Source organism: Quercus suber, unplaced genomic scaffold (assembly GCF_002906115.3).
Source record: "Quercus suber isolate HL8 unplaced genomic scaffold, Cork oak 2.0 scaffold_606, whole genome shotgun sequence".
Classification (NCBI taxonomy): domain Eukaryota; kingdom Viridiplantae; phylum Streptophyta; class Magnoliopsida; order Fagales; family Fagaceae; genus Quercus; species Quercus suber.
Window position 1 is genome coordinate 292,705 of NW_027070049.1, and position 10,228 is coordinate 302,932.

At 34.1% G+C, this 10,228-nt stretch overlaps 1 pseudogene; it reads right to left on the minus strand.

Annotated features, from left to right (window-relative positions):
• The window catches only part of LOC136063990 (uncharacterized), a 23,515-nt pseudogene extending 14,750 nt beyond the window's left edge, over positions 1–8,765 (minus strand).
• Between the last annotated feature and the right edge of the window lie 1,463 nt (positions 8,766–10,228).

Sequence of the window (10,228 nt, forward strand, 5' to 3'; positions counted from 1 at the left end):
AATTTTTTATCATTGCTCTTTGTTAATTAGCGCTTCGATAGCACAATTTAAATATATTTGCCAAAAGTCTTATAAATCAACCAGTTTACATTCATGGTGTTTTCCAAGACATCTAAAATTCAAATATCTTTTTTATCATTTTAACTATCAAATTATCAAAAATAAAAATAAAAATAAAAACTAATATATTTAAAATTATATTAAATTATAATTTTATATATTTTAAAAAAATAATATCAAACTAGGTATACGTATCATATATAATCTATTAAACTGAAAGTTAAAATCTAAATTAAATTCTAATTTTGAGCCAAGTGTCCTTCTAATTTTCCTATAATTTGATGACAAGTTTTCTTAGATTAAAAGTACTCTAATTTTATTTCAAGTGTGATTTAATTTGTACTCTACTTTTGGGTATATATTTATATGCAAATTCATTCATCTTGTTAGTATATATGATAGTTAGTCTATTAGTCCACTAGACTTTGACCTAGTGTACTGAACTTGAGATATACTCATATTACTTGTACTTCTCACATACTATGCTTATATAAAAGCTCCTTATTGTATAGTATTATACATACATAATATATGTAATATACAAATTATTCTCTTAACCTCTGTCTTGATCTCTCACATCACATTCTCTTTAAATTGTTAACACATCTAAACTTCAAAAATATAAAAAGACTTCATTTGAATTTATTATGTTTATGTATAATACTATTTTTAGGTTTGAACTGAGTTTTGATTGAGGGTATAAAATGATAGTTTTAGGATGTTGGATTTTGAGGAACTTTTGATACATTTGTGGATTTCAATTGGTTGGATGGTGTCGACTTAGGGAAAATAGGGTTGAAGACTGGTTGTTGTGGTTAATTTCGTTTGGCGCGGGGGGGGGGGGGTGGTTTGGTGATTTAACTAGTAGGGAGTGAAGTGGAGAAGGCTTTTGGCCTAAAACCTAATCTTTTTGAGTATTTTAGCCTTTTGGGGTGGTTGATAGGAGTACACTAGTTTGGGGTTTGAGGTGGGGATGGCATTGGTAAAAGGAATAGGAGGGGTGAAAGAAGAGACTGAGAAAAATAAAAAAACAAAAAGAGTTAAAAGATAAAATGGAAAAGAAATATAAAAACTGGTTTGATAGAAATCCACTAGATAGAAGTTAGTGGAATGACCACATTGGTGAGGCACAAAATTGGGAGGAAAGATCAAAACTTTAGAGGCGAAAATGTAAACAAAGAAGACTTAAGAGTGTAATTTTTAATTGAATCTCTTTTTTCTAATTAATCTATAATATTTATAAACTTGTCTCCAAGGTCATGATGGTTTAAATCATGTTATGATTTCCCCTTTCTATTATGCAACGGTAGTATCATTTATCATGTAAATTCGGCCTATTTTATTTTTACATGGACAAAATTTGGCTACAAGTTTGGTTGTAACCAAACTACACCAACTTCCACTAAAAAGAATTAATATTGTTACATATTTTAAAAATATAATTGTTGGATTGCATGTTATTTATGTTCTTAACACACATGTCACTTTCATATCAATTGGATATTATATACTATTTGACCCATAAACTTAATTTTTATGAATAATTTTAGACTAAAAAAATTGAAATTTAAACATTTAATTGATGACAGAGTTATTGATTTTTAATTTTTTGGAAATTTTGTAAATATGGAGGATATAATAGAAGAAAATGTAATTTAATGGTGGATTTGGGTCTTTTTTACAATATATCCTAAAAAAAGGTAAGGATTTTGTGATTTAACATCATATGTATATAGAGGAAAGAAAGAAGCATTATTTTGCTATCCCAAACAATTATATGGCAGAGTAGATGTTATATATTATGTTTTTCAAACAAATTAAAATTTTGATATTGATGGAAACTAAAGATGATTTTATAATTTCCATAGTTTTTTTAGTGGGTATAGTATCCATGCAAATCTTAACTGTTGAATTGAATTGTTTTAATTCTCACTGTTTGTTTAACTTTAGTGGTAAATGAGTTATCCGCGGGAAAATTTAAGGTCAAAAAGGAAAACCAAAGCAGAAAAAGAAATAGTGAATTGAAAGAAATATCAACAGATACAAAGACTTTCAGCCTAGAAAGCATGGATGTGCCTCTAGAGGCGGCGCACCCACGTCCGACACACACGGACACACCGTGCGGCCATTGACACGGCTATGCGCGCGTCAGTGACGAATCCTTTTTTTTTTTTTTTTTCATTTTCCGATTCAACCCTATACAGGCCGATTCGATCTGATACAGGCCGATTCAGTCCAAAACAGGCCAAACCAGAAAATGAAATGGGCTGAAATAAGTTTTTTTTTTTTTTTTTTTTTAAGTAAAAAAATTCGGCAAGTCTTGACACTTTCAAGTCTCACCATTAGTAGAACAGAGAAGGTGAAAAAAAAATGAAGATCAATATGAATTGATGGAGAAAAAGTAGTATGACTTTGAAGAGAGAGAGAGAGAGAAGATGAGAATAAGAGAAGAACCTGGAGAAAGAGCTTTGAACACGGTGATAAGAGATTTAAGTGAGCATAGAGACAAAAGGAAATAAAGCTACAATTGGAGTATGTGATTTTTTTTTTTTATTAAAAGACCAAAACTTTATTCATAAAGATAAAGTTACAGATACATCATAGATAAGATCAATCCAGACAGAAAAATCAGCCAGGTCTAGAGCTTGTTTGCTAATAAATGAGTAGGCCTATTACCTAGACGTTTTACATAAGAGAAAGCCACATTCCTAAACTCTTGGCATTCAGCTAGCATCCCATAAATCAATTGGAAAACTGTAGATGGAGCATATGAACATTCCTTGAGAGCTTGTTCATTAATGATGAATCCCCTTTTCCAAAAAAAGTCTTTGATTCTCACTTTCTTAGAAAAAATAATCCCAGCTTCAAATGCCTTTGCTTTAGCTTCAACAGTTCCTAATGGAGCATGGATTTTCTTGCTCAAACTAGCTACAAACTTCCCCTCGTGGTCTTAAACAACAACACCAGCACCAGCAGCCTTCTGTGTCAGGAATATTGCAGCATCCACATTAATCTTTATGATGGATAATTAGGGGGAGACCAATTAACTTCTAGATGGGTTAATTATTTCGGTGAAGTCCAGTTTGCAGTCCAATACTCCTCCAAGTAACATTTACACCAACTAACCAACATCAAACTTGCCTTCCTTGGTTTCCTATAATGCACATTGTTCCTATTAGTCCATAAAGCCCATGCAATACTCACAGCAAGACCTGCGTCTCATTCCCTAATTAGTGTCCATAATGATATGCCATAAGAAGTCAAAGAAGTTCCTAAGGAACCAATGAAAACGAAGTGAAAAGGGTTGAATGTACGATATTATGTCGTGATTAATAAAACTGTTTTATTAATGCCTAAAATAATGGTAACATGAATATTTGGACATTATCATATAGTCTATAAGATGCATGTATGTGATTTATGTGATTTAGTCACAGAAGATATAAATTACAAATTCTTTGTAAACTCAAATTTTAGTACGTAATCAGTGATGAAATTGGGTATTTCATCTGTAAAGACTATAATATATCAACTAAGATAATTTGTCTTGATTATGGAAGTGGAGACTCCTAGTTGTATTTGATATGTTTTAAGTGTTAGAGCATCATTGAACATTACCCTATGAGTTTATTATTCTACCAATGACTGTCAAATGAATAATAAATCTCACGATTTTATTTACATAACTCTCAATCCTGAAAGAATAATGAATGATCATGAAGTGTAGGTTCTTTAATATTAGGAGTGAGATCTAAATCACGATCAAAACCTTATATGTTGGGCAGCCACATTTAATGTTGAAGGAGCATATATTCTTAAGATAGAATTCATAATCTCTTAACGAAGATTTAAAATATTCCATTGAGATAACTTTAATGGGTTTGGTTATTCAAAGTGTTAGGCCTAACCACTTTAGTAAGAAATTACTAAAGTATATATTTATGAAATTAGATTTCATAAATATATGATGAATAACTTAAATGATTAAACCGGGTACTCAAGGATTAAGATGTAGTAATTTAAATACAACAACATTCATGATTTGTATTACTATGAATATTTTAATGAAAGAGTGTATAGAGTGTGGTTTCCTGGGTGATCATATCTTGTGTTATTTATTTTCCGCTGCATTATTATTCTTGATATGATTGTTGGATTGTTTTAACCTAGAATTGCTTAATTTGACTAAGTAACAACTTGGCTAATTAATCTAGGCTACGCAATCTGTGTGTTTTAAGGGGTCTTAAACCGTTCAAAGTTCCTTATGCTTCTGCAGTGGGAAGTCTCATGTATGTCATGCTTTGTACTAGACCAATTATCTGTTATTCAGTTGGCATGGTCAGCCGATATCAATCAAATTCAGGACTTAAACATTGGCAAGCTGTAAAGCATATTCTCAAGTATCTAAGGAGAACGAGAGATTATATGCTTGTTCACCATAGTAAGGATTTGATTCACATTGGTTATACAGATTCAAATTTTCAAACAGATCTTGATTTCAGAAAGTCCACTTCAGGTTGTGTGTTTACCATGGGAGGTGGAGCCATAAGTTAGAGAAGTGTTAAGCAATCTTGTATTGCTGACTCCACCATGGAAGTTGAATATGTTGCTGCTTGGGAAGCGGCAAAGGAAGCTGTTTGGCTCAAGAAATCCCTTTCTGATCTTGGTGTTGTGAGTATGGAGCAAGTTCCTATCACATTGTTTTGCGACAATAGGGAAGCAGTTGCACAATCTAAGGATCTAAGAAATCACAAGAAAGGAAAGCATATTGAAAGAAAGTTTCACATCATTCGAGACATTGTTGCTTGAGGAGATGTAGTAGTAGCAAAGATTGATAGTGCAAATAATCTAGCATATCCTTTTACCAAAGCCTTGCCCCAAAGGACTTTTGAGTCACATTTGGAAAGAATGGATGTTAGATTAGTGCACAATAGTTTTTAGGGCAAGTGGGAGATTGTTAGGACATGTGCCTTTTAAATCCTATTGTATGATGCTATGTATGACATTATGTATGATATTATATTGTGATTAATAAAGTTGTTTTATGAAAGCTCGTAAATGTGTTGAAAACACAAGAGCCGTTTAGACCCCCAATTAAAATTACGGCTTGGTTGATTTTACACTAACTTAATACTAACTGCGGAATAGTGTAAACACAAGTATATAAGCAATACACCTACTCTAATCCATATTTAAAGCAACACAGCAGTAAAAATGAAATAAACAAGAGTAGGGAAGAAGGATGCAAATACAGAAAACACCGAGACGTGTTTTCAAAAAGGAAACTGAAGACTTCGGCGAAAAACCTCTCCGCCGCCCTCTAAGTGGAAATCGATCCACTAGACAATCAGTTGGGATACATGAGTTAGCAAGAGACCCTCCAAGCCTAATCTACCCAATGTACCTAAGCCCTCAAAGCTCCTACTCCAACAAGGCTTCTTGGAACCGTGTCTTGTCTAGCACCCCGGATCCCGCAACAAGCTCCATGTTGCATCTGCCATTCCAGGCTTCTTCCAATGCTTCCCAGCAGCACCAAAACGTCACTCAACACTCTCAAAGGATGTGGTAAGTGTTTGGGCTATCAACCTCTCAATGGTGTGAAAATGGAGAGGGAAGGGTTGAGGAGATACCACAAGCAATTGTATAGAGAAAGGTGGGGATGACAATCTTTAATTCCCAATGTGTTTGGCTAGGGTTTTCTCTCTGAAACATTCCTCAACATTTGTGGGTAATGAGGGTATATATAGGATAGGTGCAAAATGTGTGAGTCATTTAGTACAGGCTGGCAGAACAGCATGTCTCGCGGGTGTCTCGCGGGAAGGCCTTACCCGCGAGATACTCGCAAGAGACAGCTGTTTTCACCTGGCCTGACTCTTCGCATTCCAGCACGTGCAAGGCACATGCTTCACTTCGCGGGAAGCTAGGTCGCGACATACCCACGAGAATCCTTCAGCCTCCAAATGCTTGAGTCTTCACACACACTCTCTATCACACAACCCTTACAAGAAATCCCACAACAAATACAGGGTATAAACGATTGAAAATAATTACAATCAAATTTGGCACGGAATAAAAGCCAACAAAATACATAGTTGTAAATGACAACTTTACATTTTATTAATGCCTAAAATAATGGTAACATGAATATTTGGACATTATCATATAGTCTATAAGATGCATGTATGTGATTTATGTGATTTAGTCACAGAAGATATAAATTACAAATTCTTTGTAAACTCAAAATTTTAGTACGTAATCAGTGATGAAATTGGGTATTTCATCTGTAAAGACTATAATATATCAACTAAGATAATTTGTCTTGATTATGGAAGTGGAGACTCCTAGTTGGTATGTTGATATGTTTTAAGTGTTAAGACACATTGAATTACACCACTATGAGGTTTATTATTCTACCAATGACTGTCAAATGAATAATAAATCTCACGATTTTTATTTACATAAACTCTCAATCCTGAGAGAATAATGAATATGATCATGAAGTGTAGGTTACTTTAATATTAGGAGTGAGATCTAAAGTCACGATCAAAATCTCAATATGTTGGGCAGCCACATTTAATGTTGAAGGAGCATATATTCTTAAGATAGAATTCATAATCTCTTAACGAAGATTTAAAATATTCCATTGAGATAACTTTAATGGGTTTGGTTATTCAAAGTGTTAGGCCTAACCACTTTAGTAAGAAATTACTAAAGTATATATTTATGAAATTAGATTTCATAAATATATGATGAATAACTTAAATGATTAAACCGGGTACTCAAGGATTAAGATGTAGTAATTTTTAAAATAGCAACCAACATTCATGATTTTGTATTACTATGAATATTTTAAAGAAGGGGTTGAATGTATAATAAAGTTTTGGGAAATAATTTATTAATAAGGCCTAGAGTGCAATTATATTTATATAGTGGTATTAAATATAATTAATGGTAATTTTGGGCTTGTCAAGAATTAATAGAAAGGCCCAAAACCCATTGGAGCTAATGTCTTATTTGTCCTTTTTGGTCCCACTCTAAGCCATATACTAAAACCCAATTGGAATGGCCTAAAAGGCTAGCCCAATTAGATAATTAGTTCTATATAAGGAGAGAAACATATAGAATTTGGCAATGCATTGTAATGTATGAAAATGGTGTGTATGTGAGTGTAAGCCACTCTCTTATTCTCCCTTGAACACATGCGTATAAACTGATTGAGAGACCACACTTCTTAGGTATAAGTGAAATTGGAGTGAAGATTAAAAGTTTTCTCAAGTACTTCTAATCTTTGGTTTTGAATTTCACTGCACCAAAGTACGTTCTCTTGTTCTTAAATTCTGAAATTTATATAGTACATGTTATCAATTGCGAATGAAATAGATCCGTTAATTTTCTGCTGCGTATGTTTTGTATGCGATACAAACTATATTTTTTCTATAGAATGTGCCCAGGTATCTCGTGCCTTTGAATACTCATAAATCAAATGGTAAAAAGATTTTGCAAAAACACCACATTCCTCACATCTGCTATCCACTAATACCTTCTTTGCAACAAGATTTTCCTTTGTTGGCAAGATGTCATGAGCTACTCTCCATGCAAAATGTCTAATCTTATGAGTAATTTGGATTGACCAAAACCTTCTCTAGAACTGACATAGGTTACTTCCATCAAAACAAGAACCCATACCTGCTTATCATTTGGTAATCTAACACTTAAAGGAATGCCAGCAATTTCCTTAGCTTCAAAAGGAAGAAAAACACTATTCAAAATATTCAAATTCTAGCACCTCCTATCCGCATCAATAAAATCACAAACTTTTGAGTCCGAATGAAGCAAGCCTCTAGGCGAAATTACTTTATGTGTGGAAGAGCTAGGAACCCAATTATCCTCCCAAACCTGAATTTTCCTTCCACTCCCCACATGCTAACAGATTCCTTTCTGAACAATTTTTTGAACAGCCATGATACTTCTCCAAACATATGAAGGTTTCTTCCCCAAAGATGCATGTACAAAATCACAATCCGGAAAATATTTCGCCTTGAAAACTTGATAAACTAGTGAATTTTGACCGACTTGGAGCCATCAACCCTGCTTTGCTAATAGAGTCAAATTAAATGGTTTCAATTGTTTAAAACCCATCCCCCCACATGCTTTGGAATGCACATGTTATCCCAACTCAACCAGGCCATTTTTCTTTCGTCCTGTTTTTGTCCCCACCAAAAATTCATTATCATACTAGTCAATTTATCATATAGGGTATCAAGAATCTTAAAACAACTCATGGAATATGTTGGGATAGCTTGAGCAACATCCTTGATCAGCCCCTCCTTCCTTGCTTTAGAAAGCAACTTCTCTTTCCAACCAACCAATTTCTTTGACAATTTTTCTTTAATACCATTAAAGGTATTCCTTTTGTTTTTACCAACCAAAGAAGGAAGACCAAAATACTTCTCATGTTGACGAATGATCTGAGCACCAAACCTTCTCTTAATCTCCTCTTTAACATCATCCCTTGTATTTTGACTGAAAAAGAGCGAAGTTTTAGCCCTATTCAGTTGTTGACCCGAAGCCTCTTCATACACTTTGAAAACACGTTGCAGTGAATCACATTCTTCCAAACTGGCCTTACAAAAAATAAGGCTATTATTTGCAGAAAATAAATGAGAAATACAAGGGCCACCATGACAAACAGCAACACCTCCCATAATTCCACACTATACAAATTGTTTAATTTAAGCAAATAAACCCTTGGCACAAATCAAAAATAAATATGGGGATAAAGGATCTCCTTGACATAAACCCCTAGATGGAACTATACAACCACGTGAACACCCATTGATACAAATAGAATAAGTAACCGAAGAAATACATTGCATCATGAGACCATGCCACCTAGAGTTAAAACCTAACTTTTCCATAATTTTATCCAGGAAAGCGCATTCCACCCTATCGTAAGCCATACTTATATCTAACTTCAACGCCATCTCTCCAAACCTCCCACTCTTTTTTTGACTAATCTGATGCATAGTCTCAAAAGCTACCAACACATTATCAGTAATTAATCTACCATGAACAAAAGCACTCTGGCTTTCATCAATGATGGATGGAAAAATCTTTTTAAGTCTATTAGCCAAGGTTTTGGAAGCTAGCTTGTAGACAACATTACAAAGGCTTATAGGACGATAATCAGTAATATGCATTGGGTATTTTTATTTTAGGTACCAAAACTATTTGGGTATCATTAAATTTTGATGGACAAATACCAAAATTTTAAAAAATTCAAAATTGTTTTAGTAACAACTTGCCTAATAGTAGGCCAAAAGTGCTGAAAGAATAAAGAAGGCATCCCATCTAGACCTGGTGCTTTTAGAGAATACATCTGTTCTAAAGCTTTATATACCATACTTTCCTGAAAGTCATGGGTGAGCATCTGGTTCATAGTTGTGGACACTTTAGGCTAAACGGTAGATAAGATTTCAGCAAAATCCGTTGGACAAGATGACTTGAATAAATCTGAATTATAATTGATCACCACATTCTCTACTTCACTCTGATTTTCCACTCAAATTTTCATTCAAAACCATAAGGCCCTCAATGAAATTTTTTTTGAAACTGTGAGGATGCCTTAGTGTGAAAAAGCCAGTGTTCCTATCTTCAAATTGAATCCAACTTAATCTAGACCTCTGATGCCACATAGTTTCTGCCTTATCTCTCCAGCAATTTAATTCCACTCTAGTCTCCCTCATAGAAGCAATTACTTAAGGCGTGGCACTTTGTAATTTTAACCACTCTAAATGCTTTTGAAGTCTAGCCAAATTATTCCCCACGTGACCAAAGACGTTTTTGTTCCAGACTTCTAATTTCACATAGCAATTATCCAAACATTGCATAATCATGGTTTTGAAACCCAGACCGGACCGTACGGTCCGATCGGAAAAATCGCGAACCTCCGAGTTTTGCGGTTTTTTTAGCTTCAAAAACCGTTTTATGGAAAAAAAAGCAAGAATCCGTGCGAACCGTGGTCGGACCGTACGGTTCTGAGAACCGTGACCGGTTTTTGAGGTTCGAACGGTTCCCTTTTTTCGGCAAAGTTTTGGCCCACACTTCAGCAGTTTTTTGGGTTTTTTAAGATCTGGAACCAAATGAAAGGGAGAAAAATAAAAATAAA